Below are 19829 nucleotides of genomic sequence, written 5' to 3' on the forward strand. Positions count from 1 at the left end.
ATAAACAACAAGGACCTACTGTTTAACACAGAACTATACTCAATATCTTGTAATAACTTATAATAAAAGACTATATATATGTATATAAATTCTGTAATTTAACATATATACACATAATTGTATACGTGTATAAATTGTATATGTGTATAAAATTGAATCACTTTGCTGTACACCAGAATCTAACACAACAGTTAAAACAAATTACAGAATCAGTGAATGATGGGGCCATCTATACAATGGAATATTCTTCAGTCATTTAAAATGCCTCTGGAGACAAATGCTTGACACAGAAAGTTGTTCACAACATAGTTCAATGAAGTAATCATTATAAACAGCATGCAAAATGGATTTCATTTCTGGAGGAAAAAAAAAGAAAGGGAAAGGAAAGGAGGGAGAAAGTAAAAGGAGGGAGGACGACAGCGAGACAGAAAGAAATGGAAAGAAAAGAGGGAAAGTGAATCTACTGATAAACCTTTTTTTCATTGTGTTCCATTCTAATAAATGCATTGTACATCTTCCACATATAAAAGTGCTTAATTAAAACACAGATACAAGTACTTAATCAAAACATTTTCATGGAACAATACTTACTTTTTCTGTGTATAATGCTGTAAAATATTTTCTAATTTATACTATTCTATTTCTTTTTTTAAATGCTAGTTGTAATTAACTAAGTTAACTTCACAGCTGACTAATAGGTAGCATCCTGCAGTTTGGAAAAACACAGATCTAGAGAATGCCTGCAAGGATACACAATGATGTATTAATAGAGGCTATAATAAGTACAATTTGGAATTTCTTTTTTGCTTTTCTATTTTTTTTAACTTCTGTGATAAACAAATGAGAAATACAAGAATATTTTATGTAAGAAATAAAAAGTACTGTAGAGATGGTAATTGTAGAGATAGTAATTAATAGCAGTTCATGTGAAAAATATCTAGTTACTCTAATGGACCTCTAGCTTAAAAATAAGACAACAATGTGCATTAGGTGCCAGAAGAACTAGTATAGTCTTACCATTAAAACATACATACAGGGCTTCCCTGGTGGCACAGGGGACGCGGGTTCGAGCCCTGGTCTGGGAAGATTCCACATGCCGCGGAGCAACTCGGCCCGTGAGCCACAACTACTGAGCTTGCGCGTCTGGAGCCTGTGCTCGGCAACGAGAGGCCGCGATAGTGAGAGGCCCGCGCACCGCGATGAAGAGTGGCCCCCGCTTGCCACAACTAGAGAAAGCCTTTGCACAGAAACGAAGACCCAACACAGCCATACATACATACATACATACATAAAAAGAATGTAAGCAGACAAGAATAGCATTAAAAAAAATTTTTTTTAATTAAAAAAAAATTTAAAAAAAAAACAAAACATACATACATACATGCATGCATGCACATACACACACACACACACACACACACACACACACACACACACCATGTAAAACAAGGCAGGTTTATTTACACAAGGCTCTACTGGCCTTTGTATATTGAGATCCTTGTGTTCACTTCTGCATACCATGCTTCCACTGAAGAACCTCTACAGGAGAAACAGGATGATAGAGTCTGTAAATTATATAACATGAAGAACATCAAAGGAACAAAGGATCTGTAGCCTGATGTCTTTTCAAATATCTGAAAGGCTTTTATCTGAATAACAATCACAGAATAGAATTAAAATTTAATGTATGCAAGTCACGGAAGAGGTAAATCTGGGTGGATTTTAGCTTCAAATAAAGAGGAATTCTAACACTTATTTAACAATGGAATGCACTGCCTCAAGTAGGAACTACGCTCTTTACAATGTTCCTCAACAATCTGACCCTTTATTTCAGAAAATTGATCTAAAATTTTTAGTACCTGTAGCCTAGTAATATATCCAGTTCCCAGATCTCTGTCCCACCCTAGACAGATCTTTTTCGGGCTTTCTCACTGTACCTAAATGAACAGAACTAGCTCCCTTGGTAAGGTAATCAAGTGCCTATCAATGGCAGTGTTCAGACACACAAACAATAACCAATAAGTGGGGATACTGTAGAACAGAACTTCTACATCAGAGAGAACTGAACTAGCCAATCAGTACATTTTCTAAAATAAACAGATTTTTATTTTAATGGAGAAAAATCTCCTTTGCTCATTAAAATTGACATAATTTCATAAGGATAAAATTAGGATTCCTAAGAGGGAGCTTACAGTGTAATTCCTAAATAAAAATATTTTGGCTCTATCATATGCATTTGTAATTCTGTGGGAGGTATTTTATGTGCTTACAAGCATATATGAATATATATTATTTCATTCCCTTCTTTATACACAGGAGTCTTAACACACACAGTGTTCTGTACTTTTTTTTCACATAGTGATAAATCTTAGAGAATTTTTCATTTCAGTATTTAAATAGCTTCAACATTTTATATAGCTACATAGTAATCCATTTTATAGCAGTACCGTTGTTCATTTGACCACTCCATGATTGATAGTTATTCAGGATGTTTCTGTTCTTTGCTATAACAAACCATGTTGTAACAAATAACCTTATAAACACATCATGCCTCATGTGTAAGTATACCTGCAGAGATATATATTAAATATATATATAATAAATATTATATTAAAGGGAATATGTATTGGTAATTTTCATAAATATTAATAAATTGCTCTCCAAATGACTGACATTTTAGAATCCCACCCACAATATGGGAGGGTCTGAATTCCCTCAGCTTCAACAACACAGCAATTCTACGGTGTTTTAATGTGAAAAGCCTTACATTTCAAGATAGAATATATAAACCATAGGGAAAAAATGTTCTAGAATCCAACAACACATTAAAAGGATCATACACCATCATCAAGTGGGCTTTATCCCAGGGATGCAAAGATTCTTCAGTATACGCAAATCAATCAATGTGATACACCATATTAACAAATTGAAAAAGAAAAACCATATGTCATCTCAATAGATGCAGAAAAAGCTTTTGACAAAATTCAACACCCATTTATGATAAAAACTCTCCAGAAAGTGGGCATAGAGGGAACCTACCTCAACATAATAAAGGCCATATATGGGGGCTTCCCTGGTGGCGCAGTGGTTGAGAGTCTGCCTGCCAATGCAGGGGACACGAGTTCGAGCCCTGGTCTGGGAAGATCCCACATGCCACGGAGCAGCTGCACCCATGAGCCACAATTACTGAGCCTGCGCGTCTGGAGCCTGTGCTCCGCAACAGGAGGGGCTGCGATAGTGAGAGGCCCGCGGACCACGATGAGGAGTGGCCCCCTCTTGCCACAACTAGAGAAAGCCCTTGCACAGAAATGAAGACCTAACACAGCCATAAATAAATAAATTAAAAAAAAAAAAAAAGGCCATATATGCCAAACCCACAGCAAACATCATTCTCAATGGTGAAAAACTGAAAGCATTTCCTCTAAGATCAGGAACGAGACAAGGATGTCCACTCTCACCACTATTATTCAACATAGTGTTGGAAATCCTAGCCACGGCAATCAGAGAAGAAAAAGAAATAAAAGGAATACAAATTGGAAAAGAAGAAGTAAAACAGTCACTGTTTGCAGATGACATGATACTATACATAGAGAATCCTAAAGATGCCACCAGAAAACTACTAGAGTTAATCAATGAATTTGGTAAAGTTGCAGGATACAAAATTAATGCACAGAAATCTCTGGCATTCCTATACACTAATGATGAAAAATCTGAAAGTGAAATTAAGGAAACGCTCCCATTTACCATTGCAACAAAAAGAATAAAATACCTAGGAACAAACCTACCTAGGGAGACAAAAGACCTGTATGCAGAAAACTATAAGACACTGATGAAAGAAATTAAAGATGAAAAAAACAGATGGAGAGATATACCATGTTCTTGGATTGGAGGAATCAATATTGTGAAAATGACTATATTACCCAAAGCAATCTACAGATTCAATGCAATCCTTATCAAATTACCAATGGCATTTTCTACAGAACTAGAACAAAAAATCTTAAAATTTGTATGGAGACACAAAAGACCCCGAATAGCCAAAGCAGTCTTGAGGCAAAAAAAAAGAGCTGGAGGAATCAGGCTCCTGGACTTCAGACTATATTACAAAGCTACAGTAATCAAGACAATATGGTACTGGCTCAAAAACAGAAATATAGATCAATGGAACAGGATAGAAAGCCCAGAGATAAACCCATGCACCTATGGTCAACTAATCTATGACAAAGGAGGCAACGATATACAATGGAGAAAAGACAGTCTCTTCAATAAGTGGTGCTGGGAAAACTGGACAGCCACATGTAAAAGAATGAAATTAGAACACTCCCTAACACCATACACAAAAATAAACTCAAAATGGATTAGAGACCTAAATGTAAGACTGGACACTATCAAACTCTTAGAGGAAAACATAGGAAGAACACTCTGACATAAATCACAGCAAGATCTTTTTTGGCCCACCTCCTACAATAATGGAAATAAAAACAAAAATAAACAAATGGGACCTAATGAAACTTAAAACCTTTTGCACAGCAAAGGAAACTACAAACAAGACGAAAAGACAAGCCTCAGAATAGGAGAAAACATTTGCAAACGAATCAACGGACAAAGGATTAATCTCCAAAATATATAAACAGCTCATACAGCTCAGTATTAAAAAAACAAACAACCCAATCCAAAAATGGGTGGAAGACCTAAATAGACATTTCTCCAAAGAAGACATACAGATGGCCAAGAGGCACATGAAAAGCTGCTCAACATCACTAATTATTAGAGAAATGCAAATCAAAACTACAATGAGGTATCACCTCACACCAGTTAGAATGGGCATCATCAGAAAATCTACAAACAACAAATGCTGGAGAGGCTATGGAGAAAAGGGAACACTTTTGCACTGTTGGTGGGAATGTAAACTGATACAGCAACTATGGAGAACAGTATGGAGGTCCCTTAAAAAACTAAAAGTAGAATTACCATATGACCCAGCAATCCCACTACTGGGCCTATACCCAGAGAAAACCATAATTCAAAAAGACACATGCACCCCAATGTTTATTGCAGCACTATTTACAATAGCCAGCTCATGGAATCAACCTAAATGCCCATCGACAGATGAATGGATAAAGAAGAAGTGGTACATATATGCAATAGAATATTACTCAGCCATAAAAAGGAACAAAATTGGGTCATTTGTAGAGCCGTGGATGGATCTAGAGACTGTCATACAGAGTGAATTAAGTCAGAAAGAGAAAAACAAATATCGTATATTAACGCATATATGTGGAACCTAGAAAAATGGTACAGATGAACCGGTTTGCAGGGCAGAAATTGAGACACACATGTAGAGAACAAATGTATGGATACCAAGGGGGGAAAGTGGCAGGGGGGTGGGGGTGGTGGTGTGATCAATTGGGAGATTGGGATTGACATGTATACAGTAATATGTATAAAATGGATTACTAATAAGAACCTGCTGTATAAAAAAAGTAAATAAAATAAAATTCCAAAAAAAACGTTCTAGGGCTTCCCTGGTGGCGCAGTGGTTTTGAATCTGCCTGCCAATGCAGGGGACACGGGTTCGAGCCCTGGTCTGGGAAGATCCCACATGCCATGGAGCGACTAAGCCCGTGAGCCACAACTACTGAGCCTGCGCGTCTGGAGCCTGTGCTCCGCAAGTACAGAGGCCGCGACGGTGAGAGGCCCGCGCACCACGATGAAGAGTGGCCCTCGCTCGCCACAACTGGAGAAAGCCCTCACACAGAAACGAAGACCCAACACAGCCAAAAATAAATATAAATAAATTAATTAATTAAAAAAAAAAAAGTTCTAATAGGTCCAACATTTATTAAGCTAAGAGAGTTCAGTGAACAGTATACTAAAAGCAGCACTGGGAATTAAGACTTCACCAAAGTGCTATGAAGAAGTGAAGCAAATTATCACAAAAACAGTAACCTAAAGAAGTGTATTTAACAATGGACACCCAGATATCCTGTGTGTGAAACCCAATCTCCCTTAATAAAACCCCTCAAACCCAAAATCTGTTAAGGTTGGTCCTGAAGGGACAGTCCTTACATGGGGTCATATGGCTTTAAACACAACTACTGCTTCCTAGGATTTTCTCATTGGGAGTCCTACTAATTATGCTTGACACACCATGCTGCTTGGTCACAGTAGACACATTCCAAAAAAATAGGAATACTGTATCCTTCCCTTGATCCTTTCCTTAATAGCACAAATGAAACACAGTTACCAGCCAGCATGATACAAGTTAAATGCAATGGGCAACTAGCAGTGGTCACCTAAATCCATTTTCCCTTGCTTCATAGTAACAGAGTTTTAACTAAGTAGCCAAGCATACAGAGACTATACTTCCCAGCCTTCCTTGCAGCCATGTGTAGCCATGTGGCAAAGTTCCAACCAATGGAATGTAAAAACTTTCAGGCACTTTCTTAAAAGGAAATTGTTTGCCTTCTACTTACACTTTCTCCTATTTCTCAAACTAGAATGCAGAAATGGTAGTGACCCAGATCTAACTTTGCAGAGAAGGACAACTTCCTCCTAGACTACAAAGTAACAAAATGTAACAAACTTAGGACTGGTAACCTTGTGAAACTAACCACTTTGACAACCTTGACTACCCTACTATTGCTATGTCAAGGAGAAATAAGCTTCTATCTTTTTAATCCAATGGATATCTTTGTTACAGTAACTTTGTCTCTCAAATACACACACAAACAGATATACACAAACATATGCACATACACAAAGATTGGCCAAGGGAGGTATTAAGAAAAGGTAAAAACTTTTTTAAGTACAAATAAAAGAAAAAAGGTGTGTGTAGGTTTAGGCATCAGGATATAAGACTACAACTAAGAAATAAAAATAAGTAAAAATTAATAAACAGAAAGAAAATAAAAAACTGACCAAAATAGAAGAATGACATCAGAAACATATTTTCTGTGCTCAGAAAATTGATGTTATTGCAAAAGCATTAGAAAGAAAAATACACTGTAGTTCAGACGCCTTGTTTTATATTCAAATAATTACTTCTCACAAGCAGAAAATCACAGTAATTCAAATATAATTAACAACTGTATTTGGAAACATTTAAATACATTTAAACTTTCAGTGAATTATAAAACAAATATGGTATCTTAGCTTGATTAAATAATGACAAATAAGAATTTAGCAGAAAAGATACTGAAACTCACCCAGTAAACATTATTGAATATGTACTAGACAGACACTTGTGCTGGATTTGGGGATACAAAGGTGAATAAAACACAGTTCCTATTTGGGAAAATATCACTAGCAAATAGCACTAATTGTGTTGATATATAAAGATAAACATTCTTCAGTTCAATTGTGTCAAAATTACTGTATTATCAATTTTTTGAACAATTATTTTTTTTAAAACACACAGAGAGAGGGCTTCCCTGGTGGCGCAGTGGTTGAGAATCTGCCTGCCAATGCAAGGGACACGGGTTTGAGCCCTGGTCCGGGAAGATCCCACGTGCCGCGGAGCAATTAGGCCCGTGAGCCACAACTACTGAGCCTGCGCATCTGGAGCCTGTGCTCCGCAACAAGAGAGGCCGCGATAGTGAGAGGCCCGCGCACCGCGATGAAGAGTGGCCCCCGCTTGCCGCAACTAGAGAAAGCCCTCGCACAGAAACGAAGACCCAACACAGCCAAAAAAAAAGAAATAAATTTAAAAAAAAAAACAAAAAAACACACAGAGAATTATACATACACACTCAATCTCTTTAATACAATGATCCTTCAAGAAAAAGTTTTCATTGTGTTTAAAAATGAGTTTCAAGACAAAAAAAATTATTTTGAAATGTAATGAAAATTCACATTACATATACTTTAAAATTATTAATGCCTTTTAATCATTAAAGCATTGTTCCAGAAGTAAGATATTGAAGTTTGTTAGGCCTTTATATATAAACCATCTGTTCAATAAAGACTGTAAAATGCTTAAAAATAACAGCATGTACTAACTTATTCCTTTCTATTCTACGTGAATTTATTCTAATTATTACAGGAAGGAAAATACTGGAAAACACCTTGATATTTCATTTAACATTTTCACCTGAAAAGTGAATCATATAATAGCATATCTTAAAGTGTTATCTACCTAAAAATGACAAATATTTAATCTAATGAAAAATAATCTATAATTAATCTAACTTAACATTCACTTGGAATTTGTCAAAATCAAACATTTTGTTTTAACTCACTTTAATGCATTAAAATTCTGGAGTGACTAGCTGTTATATTAGACAAATTCTGTCAAGTGAAAACATAACTGTAACAATTTTATTCATTTTAAAAAACTGTTTGAAGCTTACAAACTATCCTACCATTGTTATGTGAAGGAGAAATAAGCTTCTATCTTATTTAAGACAATGTAAATGGCTCACTGATGACAACCCTCCCCCCCAAAAAAGTGCCAGAAATTACAATATAAGAAACTAAGGCAAAATTATACAAAAAAAGAAATGAAACTAACAACCAACTTTAAAATGATCATTTTAGAGTTTAACATATGAAGTTTTGTACTATGAAACTGTTATTATGTAACTTTAAACTAAAAATTGTTACAGATATAGGTTAGAATAAGATACTACAGTCTCATAAATATTATTTCTTTAAATATAAAACACTTTTTAAAAACTTGAACATTAGTTTGTGGAATAAGCCTACAACTAAAAACAATAAGATCTAAATCAAGAAAATAATAAAGGTTAAAACCAAGAAATATTATAGCTCAGAAATATGAGGTTTTCTGGAATTCCTTATTTTTTCCCACCAATACATATATCAGCATCCTAATTTCCAAATATGCCTTCTAACCTCTAGTGATTACTTTTAAATTTATTTCTGTCTCAACTTTGCATTCTTCAGCCACTTCTGCTTCTTTTTAAAAAGGCACCTGAGGGAGTAAATTTTAAAATCTGACAACAAAAAGAAAAAAATTGGAAGATAATTAATCATTAGTGTATAGCATTAAATTTAGTTTTTAGAATTCTCACAAAAAGAACTTCAGATATACCTACATATCAGGTATTCTTCACTCAACCTATTGGCTTTCTCCCCTTTGAATATGATAGCTATTTCTCAAAATAAGAGTGTATGCAAAATCATATCCGCTTATCTAATCACCCTTCAACTTGATTCCCAGGCTTCCTGTCAAGCTTGCCTATAAAGGTCCTTCTCAGGTAGCTGAAATTTTTCATTATTCTTTTATCCTTTTATCTCAATGTTCCAACACTGTTACTGTTTCCAGCAAATGGAAGACTTTTTACATAGTAGGACAAAAGCATACAGAGCAGAGATAGTTGAGACCTCTAAGCAGCCCTTCAGGTTCTTCCCCACAGGAGATAATGTGCTACAATGCAGATTTCACTGACTCTCTGCAGGATCTCACAAAATCTGCAAATCCCTCCTTGCAGACCCAGCAACAAAACCATACTTTCCTAATTGTCTCTTCTGTACAATTGTTAGTTTTATGTAGCATTCTTCTAAAGAAGGTGATTCACTGTGCACAAGTTATCAGAGGCTGAGCAATTACTTTTACTTTTAAACTCTGCATGTTCCCAGGGCTAATTAAAGCCCAGAAATATATAGACTGTTCACAGTAGCTTTCTAATATGACAGAACACTGACAATGAAGCAAATGGGATAACTGAATTACCATGTTTATAAACCAGAATCTACTAGCACCTCTGTTATCAGTCAATCAATTAAAAAGAAAACAAATAAACCTCAACTTTGTGGGACCCTTCCCTATTCTAACTCTGCAATATCAATTGACTTGTTTTAACTAACTTTGTTGTGTGTTAATACTTGTTCTAAATGGTCCCTTCACCTTTCCTTACTTTCACTTCAAGAGCATGGTGAGAGCTATTGTCTCCTAATTCAAAGATGCATACACTGACACCTCTCTACCAACAACTGACTTAATTCTCTAAACTGTCTCAGTCTTGTCAATTTTGAATCCAGATTTATCTTTATTTTTCAGAGCACCAGCCATTTTAAAGAGATTTCTACATTACTGAAGATTTTTCCATTTCATCTTAGCAACTTTTCATTGGTTTTCATAGTACTTCCCTATTTTTATTCCTAAAACATATTTTTTAAAAGTCCATGGTAGCCTCAATAAATATTTGTTAAATAGTTTAAGAACTGCTCCATTATTAAAATAGCCCAAAAAATCATACAGAGAGGAAATTTTCCTTCTGATTTCAGTAGATATGTGAAAATAAAATGATTACATATTCTGAATTGATTTCCATTTGGAAATATAGTGCTGTCTTTGTGTTGAGTTCTGAAGAATTTTCCACAAGTCAAGGATACATGGTCTAATAATCATTCCTTTATGGAAGTGAGGAACAACATTTAACAGGAAATATTTAAAGAAAAAATATTTAAAAACAAAAATCAAGGTTTTTCTATGGGCAAACTAATATTTTTCTCATGCCTTCCATGTAAAACAATGGTATTAAATGAATAGAATATTAAAAATTAAAGATGCTTTAACAATAAAACCCTGAGAAAGAATAAATCGTGCCTTGCTACATGATGAATTCCTAAAATAGTCTAAGTGGAATACAACCATAGAACACACAATTCATTATATCCATTTCAAATTATCCTTTTAATGAGATGTAAAATTCATAGACTATAATGCCAGATAAGCTATTTATTCTTTAAAGTAATTTTAACATATAGATATTAGAAGGACAAGAACTCACACACACAGTTATTGTCTTAGAAGTTTTTTCCCCCCCCACCAGGGATCAAACCCATGTGCCCTGAAATGGAAGTGTGGAGTCCTAACCACTGGACTGCCAGGGAAGTCCCTCTTAGAAGTTCTTCAAAGTACATGAGGGAATTGTGGTATAGAAAGTCTAATGCTATCAAAAAGCATCTTGTTAAATAAAAATGTAAACTAGTTTATTATCATATATTGTGACTATTTCCAGAAATAATCTTAACATTTAATTAATCTATTTTCAAAATAAGCCTGTGTAATAAAATTTATCATAAGGTTAGGAAAAGGGATGTTGAAGAAAGTTTCCCGAAGAAATATATATTATTTTGAATAGCAATCTACTTTTGCACAAAGTAGTACTTTTCCAACATGAATAAAAAGATCTTAAAGCAGGGAAAAATCCACATAGCCTTATCAAGGGATCTAAGGACCAAGCATTTTGCTCAATAATCTTGTCCACAACACTATCCATCTTTTCCTACAAAATGAAAAATATTATTGAAAAGAATAATAAACTCAGATAGGTCCCATATAACCAATAGAATGTTTATAATACAATACTGACAAACTGTTGTTGTACTCTTGAAATCAATAAAAAATACATTATGTGTAAAAAAATCAATACTTAATTCATGCAACCATCAGTATTAATACTGGCGTAAAATACTTCATTACGCATACAAGTGAGGTAAAACGCTTCATACTAGAAAAAACTTAACTGGTGAAAAAACTATAGTGAACGAGTAGTATTTCATTCCTTACATTCTATTTAGCATCTGTGCATACAGTTTCTAAAGTATATTTATGGCTCTCAAGTTGCATAAGGACCTCCTGTTAAGGTTCAGGGTAACTTAACAAAAGGAGCCATATGTACTTACCTTTTACAATCACAATACATCCATCACAGCTAAGCTGAAGCTGCCATACCAGTCATAGAGAACAAGGAGTTTTTCAGATTACAAAGAATAGGGAGGGGAAAATTCCAGGAATTAGCCAGCATGTAATTGAGGGGATGGGAGAAGAAAAGGAAAATCTAATCCTAAGAAGAATCTCTTCAATAAGCTAACTCAATTGAAGAGAAAAGCCTCAAGAAAACAAACTTCCATTAATTTAAAGATTGAATATTTATGCAAACAACTTGAATGTCCAGCAACAGAGAAACAGATTTATTATGGCCAAGTCAGATGATATACCATGCAGTCATCAATAATTACACTTATAAAGTTAAAATAATATTTTAAAAATACTCTATACATGTTATGTTGAAAAAGCAGAATGTTAAAATATCTGGTAAGATCTCAAAAATATAAGGAAAAAATAAAATAGAAAAAAAATCAGAAGTAAAAAATGCTGAGATTTTAACAGGGCATCTCTGGGTAGTAAATTATAGGTGACTTTTTTTTTCTATTTCTTTATATATTTCTAGGCTTTCTAAATGTTCTGCAATGACTATATTATTTTGATCATTAGAAAAAAGTTTATAAACATAAAATTTTTCAAAGAAAATATTCTCTGAAAGTCAATTTGAAACTAATGTAACAAATCAGAGTAATACTCTATTTTTAAATAGTTGTACAGTTGACACTACACTTGAACAACATGGGTTTGAACTACTTGGGTCCACTTATACCTGGATTATTTTCACTAAATACATTCCACAGTACTACACAATACTCAGTTGGCTGAATCCACAGATACAGTACCATGGACATGGAAGGCCAACTATAAAGTTAAAAGTGGAATTTCAATTGGTGGGGGGCAGAGGCGGGGTCGAGAGGAGGGATATGTGCCCCTGACCCTCAAGTTGTTCAAGGCTCACCTGTACTTTGCTCTCAGAAAATAACACAATAAGTAAACAAGTCTTATATACATGATCTGTGTCACCTGGATCTTTCTATCCAAACTTTTTCAAATAGAAATAAATGCTAAACGCTTCCATTTTTCCCACACTGCTTTTACATATGAACAAAAAAGCCAGCCAAACACAAAACCGATCTTTGAATTATTTCTCTTCCTTATGCAAGAGGAAAGCACATTTAGGGCTTATATGATATGGAGAAGAAAAAATCAAAAATAGTTCTTAGTATGCTTTATTCTGTAGGTTTGATTCCAGATGCTATGACTCAATGCACTCTAGCATATCCACTTATTATGGGGGATTATTTATGGATGTTATTGGTGGAAGGAGAGGGGGTATTGTTTTTGGTTTCGTCTTGTTTTTTCATTTTGCTTTAGCAGCATGCGTTTATGTTTCTATAAAGTCAGATTATCTGGAAAGCGGGTTTCATTTTTTAAGCCTGGTAATGTTGCCATTATCCCACTAACATGTTAAGGCAACTTTCCAAAAAATTAAATAATTTTTTCACATCACTTCAAAATTACAGACCATGTACAATATAACATGCAGGTGGTTTTGAAAACATGAACAAAAGGCAAGATTACTGTCATTAGGTGCTCTACTACCACTCTGTAAAGCTTCAGTGGAATCCCATTTCAAAGACTGTATCCAAGTGAAGAAACTATCTTTGAAGCTTAGAGTGGTATATTTAAATTCCCATTTTGAGGGCAAAACACTCGGTATTCCATAACTGGGGTAAGAGTACCAAATGAATCCAGCGCAGACAGCAAAAATTCCAAATAAGCATTCTCCCAAGTCACTGCCCGCTGCACGTTCTTCACATGTAAACCTTATTTAACACCAATCCTGAGAAAGCCAACTAAATAAACAGTCTTCATTTTCCCCACTTCCCCACTATCCTCAAATCTGACATCTCCTCCACTTTAAAACACACTTGTCTCTTAGCAGCTCTTTCATTCCAGGCATCTAGTCCCAAATGTCACCCAGTGGTTCTATTATAAGAGGCCTCCTCTGGGCTCTTCTCCCTGAACAGCACTATAGATTCTAGATGAGCATCTCCTACACCTTTTGGACTTCATGGACCCATAAAGCTAAAAACAAAGCAGAACAAAACAAAACAAAATATATATATATATATATGAGAGAATTGATATAGGGTTATCAACTTTTTCTCAATAATGTTACTAGAAAGAGTAGGACAGATATGATTATAGAATAAAAGAGAGTGGAAAAACTCACTGCATAATCCTTATTTTCTCATTTTGTCAAAGACCAGTGGAAATTTCCTAAAAACCTTGGGAACCACTCTTCTGGACCATCCCTTCCTTAGAACCCTTCTCCCCTCACTCTCTTGCCCATTCCCTCAGGTTTTCCTCTGCCCTGGAAGAGTAATGGCTTGCTAGTCTATCTTCATAGCCCCCTAAAAGATAAGAGAGGCTTGAAGAAAATATTAACTAAATTAGGGAGCAATCCTGTGTCGCTTAGTAGCTCCACTAGAATAATGTGAAATAAAGAATAAAAGTGCACTGAAAGTGCTTCTGCACATTTTAATAAAACAATGGGAAGGTCATTACTTGTAACAAAGTTGGTGTTTTTATTTTTAAACACTGATATGTGGATTTGGATAGTGGAAAAGACCTGGATTGTAAGCCAGAACACCAACTTCTAGCCCCAGCTTGGTCTCATTTGAGTCAGACCTATGTGAGTCTGAGCAGGTCATTTAATACTTCTTTATAAATGAAAAGGGGTAAACTAGAAGACCTCTTAAAGTAACTACACCTCTAAGAATAGGAATAACGTTCTCTAGAGAATACAATTAATTAAACATAAAACAGTATCAATTTTTGTATCCCAATACTTGTGCTTATTTATTAGTTTTACTTTAATTAGTTATATATTTCCAAAAAGGATGTGATGTGGCTTCTAATGAAGTACACATAAGACTGTTATAGCAAAAAGGTGACATTCTAAAAATATTACACTTCTTTTTTCAAGTTTACCAACCTCATTTTTCACACTCAACATGTTCAATATCAGTAGAAGAAGACATAGAGTGAGCTGAAAACGGAGTAGGCAAAATAAACTTTTGAAAAAGCAAATCCTAAATATATGTTATAAGCTACTGCTATCTAATAATGTTAGCATCAAACCATCATCTCTCGTCTATGTAATAAAATATAAATCAGTCTCAGATAAAAACACAGTTTTGTAAATTAAAATAATAATAATAAGACAAAACAATATCTTACCATTTAGTGACTTTTCTCATTCCTCCAAGTACAATAAAAGCTCTGTGAAAGGCAAATCAGGGTATTCGTTTTTTCTCTCAGCAAAGAATAGCTCTCAGTGTTTACTGAATTTAACTGAAACGACCTGAATTCTAGGCCCAAATTGTCTACAGTTATCTGTTATCACTATAAAACTAAAAAATCCTGATTTCCTAGATCCGTCCCCAAACCATGTTTCAGGCCATATATCCCTATATTTATTTTGCGAAAAAACACAGCCAAGCTGATTTAATCTTTCTATTTCTCTACTTTTCCCCATGCCATCCCTACCGTGCAGAGTAACTTGTTGCCTTTAAGTGTCTCCAGAAGTGAACGTGGGCCCAGCAGATGGCACTCCTGAGACCTACATGTGACCCATTTATAACTAAGTTCAGCTCCAATTCTGTTATTGACCTTCCCTCATTCCTGTTTAGCTCCTCCTGCTTAATACAACTCTTGAACATCTTTTATACTCTCAGGTTTCCTGCTTCTTTACTCACAAAGTTCTCCTTATCTACTTATATCAACTGTCTTTGGGGACTACCTCAAAACAGACCTCCCCTGTATGACCCTAGGAGTCATCGGCCTCCTCATTCCTGCCCCACTTACCCACCCACCCATTCATATCCTCCCAAGCACACCTACCCACCCCCTCCACCCTTCCCCCGACACAAACACACACAATGCGTGCGATATCTCAAAAAGGGGCCAAACCTGGCCCTATTGGTTATTCTCAAACAGTTTCAGGTAAGGAAATCCTCACTTCCTATCTATTAGTCTATCTTCTTTCAGTGCACCAGCTTTGCTTAAGCAGCAAAAGGCAGTGAAGTTGTAAGATGAAGCTGTATCTTCAACCCCCAATCACACCTGATGTGAGCCTAGGCAACCTTTGTGTGCCTGGCAAAGCTAAGTATAGGGATACTTATGAGTTTATAATCTATTTGGGGAAGTACATCTTCACAAGGCATGTGGGGGAGGAATTTGGGAACAGCTTTGGTTTGGGCTGTTATGTTACAGCACATTATAGGGTACTTAGCTTTTGTCATGAAGACAAATTTATTTAAAAAGTTTAATAAGGGGACTTCCATGGTGGCGCAGTGGTTAAGAATCCGCCTGCCAATGCAGGGGACACGGGTTCGAGCCCTGGTCCGGGAAGATCCCACATGCCGCGGAGCAACTAAGCCCGTGCGCCACAACTACTGAGCCTGTGCTCCAGAATCCGCGAGCTGCAACTACTGAGCCCACATGCTGCAACTACAGAAGCCCGCACGCCTAGAGCCCGTGCTCAACAAGAGAAGCCACCGCAATGAGAAGCCTGCACACTGCAACGAAGATTGGCCCCCGCTCGCCTCAACTAGAGAAAGCCTGCTCACAGCAACGAAGACCCAACACAGCCAAAAAAAATAAATTAAAAAAAAAAAGTTTAACAAGCACACTCTGGGCAATATATGATAGATAAGGAGACAAAGAATAAAAGATGTTGTGTCTGCCCATGTGGCAAATAAAATATGGCAGGGGTGGGGGATGAAGATACATTGAAAATGGTGCTAATAAAGGCAGCCATATGTACAAGGAATATAGGACCACAGTAGAGGGAGTGTGACTGGCTCTGGGGGAAAGGGGTGGGGACATTTACAAAAAGAGATATGGCTGGATATACGAGCATCTGTCATTTAGGGAAGGGAGAAAGGCATTCCAGGCAGAGTGTCCACATGTGTGTAAAGATGGGAGCATAGAAGGAGGATTACTTCTATCACAAAGTACGTTTAGGATAAAGGACAGGACATGAGGATGGAGCCTTTAATGGAGGCCAGATTATAACTGGCTTTGTTCAGTGGGCTAAGAAGTTTAGCTTCATCCCAAAGGCAGTGAGGGGCCACCAAAGACGTTTCAGCAGAGGAATGATAGTATTAGATGATCAGATATCAAACAACTGTTGGTAGATGGTGACTTGGAAAATCTTCCCAGTCTTTCAACCACAAAGAAAGCCCCTCACTAACTTTCCTTTGGGAAAGAAAAGCCCCTTACAGCTTGACAAAGAACACAGAACAAAATGATTTCATCCTAACCCATATCTGATCTTTTCCAGGTCCCCTTCCCCATGTCTGGGGAGAATGAGAAAATGGGGAAAAGAAAAGGGAAATAGCATCTACTAAGTATTAGGTGCCAGGAAATGTACTAAGTGCTTCACATACATTACAGTATTATCAATTTAACTCCAAAACAACCTTCTGAGGTAGGTAAAATCATTTCCATTTTAGAGAGGAGAAAGCAGAGGCCAACAAGTTGTCAAAAATCACAGAGTAACAGAATACCAAGGTAAAAAACTGGGATTTAAACCCAGACTTGACTAACTTCAAATATACTCATGTATGTAGGATAATGTAGTTTCCTCACATGCCATCTTAATTTATTCTTACAAAAATCCTTACATAGTAGAGTGTTATTAGTATCACTTTATAAATAAAGAAATTAAAATTCTGAAAGGTGGTCATACATATAAGTGGGCCAAGGAGAGGAGGTGCAAGAGAAAGACAAGGCAGATGTCCTAAAGACATTTTTAACTGCTTAAAAGTGAGCTACTGAAACAGATACCAAACTTGACAAGACTCTTCCTTAATCCCTCCACTATCCTTAACACTGCATTAGTGAACAATGTTTCATTGGTTATAATGTTATTTTTGTCTATATTAAAGTGAAGGAATAACTATGTAGAAACAAAAATGTACATGTTATGAAAATAGGTAAACATTTTTTTTCACTACCCCCCCAAAAACATGTAAACCAAAAAGAAGACATGAGAAATAGAGCAATTCTAATCAGACATAGAAACTAGTAATAATGGCACGTCCGTTTTTATCAAACATTAAAAGTTTTGTAACTACTTTGTCCTAAACACACTGTGATGGGTTTTTTGTTTTTGTTTTTGTCATAAAAATGCTTAGAAGAGTTCAAATTGGATACGTACTAAGATGTTTAGATTATAATACAAACACACCAAGCTTCTATTATGTAGTTTTCTGATTGCTTTAAAATTGAATTCTTCATAACAATGATATGAAAAATCACACAATTAGATTTTTACATTTGATACTGAACAAGTAAGAGAATAGTTGCTTCTTTTATAGATATACACCAGGCAGCAATGAAGTCAAGAGCAACTTTCTCCACTCAAGGGAAGAACTGGTGATGATGAGTCACTTGAATCTCACTAATGTCACTGTCTCTAATATTGGCAATAAATTAAACGCTCAGTACCAGCAGAATCCATACCAACATTCCCAAATTGAGGTTAATACAGAAGTTAGAGACACATGGCAGCATACCATGCTAATCTTGGTAAAAGTAAAAACCAAGCCACCCTCTCTTTCTGTACATACACAATGTCCGTTTTTTTATTAACTTTAAAAGTGTTTGGGCTTCCCTGGTGGCGCAGTGGTTGAGAATCTGCCTGCCAATGCAGGGGACACGGGTTCGAGCCCTGGTCTGGGAAGATCCCACATGCCGCGGAGCAACTAGGCCCGTGAGCCACAACTACTGAGCCTGCGCGTCTGGAGCCTGTGCTCGGCAACGAGAGGCCACGATAGTGAGAGGCCCGCGCACCGCGATGAAGAGTGGCCCCCGCTTGCCGCAACTAGAGAAAGCCCTCGCACAGAAGCGAAGACCCAACACAACCAAAAAAATAAAAAAATATAAAAATAAATTTTTAAAAAAAAGTGTTTGACATTTAATAACCATTAAAATAGATTTTTTTCATTCTAAGTGAAATTAAGGATTTGGGGGGGAATTACATCATTTTCAAATGCTGGAATAGAATAAAATATATTTGACAAAATGAGCATGCTCACTCTCTGCCTTGCCCTTCCTGTGCACCCAACTCAAATTTAGTAAAGCAAATGAAAACAATATCTACAGTTATACATATATAATGTGGTTTTCACCTTGGAAAATTGATATGGAACATAATGAAGATGACAATAATCTGGACCTAATGCTTAACTATCACTACAGTAATAATACTATGAAGATTATTCAGATAGCAAAGCAAAAACTGAGAAGAGAAACAGGAAATCTTTGCTTTATTCAGATAACCTAAAAAGACTGGGAAAGGACTCATGGACAAGCAGCTATTACTAATTACAGTACAAATTTTCAATAGTATCTCCAAAACTCCAAAAATACTTTATTGCTTGTATAGCTGAAAACCATACAGAAGATAGCCATTTTTTATATTCAAAATCACAAAGTTTCAAATAAATGAAGTTAAAAATATCTTGTAAATTGTTAAAACTAAGATCTATGCAAACTGTAATTTAACAATACATTTACACTGTTCATATGACAATGAGAATAAAATCCCAGATCACGATTGCTGAAAATACTTCTGAGGAAAACTATCAGGAAGGAATTCTCAGGCCCTAGTAATAGAATAATTATCCTCATATAATCTGATTAAACAAAATAAGAAAGTGAGTGATCCTGACATAGCTGTAGACATGAACACCTGTTAAATCAAATATGGCACAATGTCATTTAACAGCACTTTTAATACTGAAATATTCTTTTTCTCCAACTCTGTGTTCCCCAGGAAGAGACAAGTCTGCTTGACTACTTAGGACCTTAAACAAGATCCCTCTTTCTATCTGCTCCCCCATTTTCTCTTTTTTGTCTGGGCAATTCCAGCACACATACAAGGATTAGTCACAGAGATGGATGGGACCACATGGTTCCTACCTTCAGGTATACGAATGTCTAACCTTCCAAAACAAAGGGTTTTTTTTTTGTTTGTTTGTTTGTTTTAATTTATTTATTTTTGGTTGCATTGGGTCTTTGTTGCTGCGTGCAGGCTTTCTGTAGTTGCGAAGAGCGGGGGCTACTCTTCGTTGCGGTGCGCAGGCTTCTCATTGCGGTGGCTTCACTTGTTGCAGAG

The 19829-nt window shown here is 36.0% G+C and overlaps 1 protein-coding gene across 2 annotated transcripts in view; it reads right to left on the minus strand.

The window, feature by feature from the left end:
* NAALADL2 (N-acetylated alpha-linked acidic dipeptidase like 2) overlaps positions 1-19829 on the minus strand; it is a 1512458-nt gene that overhangs the window by 1482523 nt on the left and 10106 nt on the right. The window contains exon 2 of one of the 2 annotated variants that reach the window (XM_082393971.1): positions 14882-14923. The exons of the other annotated variant lie outside the window; for it this stretch is intronic. The gene's annotated coding sequence lies outside the window, so the exon portion shown is untranslated. The remainder of the gene's footprint in view (positions 1-14881; positions 14924-19829) is intronic. 2 annotated transcript variants of the gene reach the window in all.

Source organism: Balaenoptera borealis (genome assembly GCF_965194805.1).
Source record: "Balaenoptera borealis genome assembly, chromosome: 5".
Lineage (NCBI taxonomy): Eukaryota > Metazoa > Chordata > Mammalia > Artiodactyla > Balaenopteridae > Balaenoptera > Balaenoptera borealis.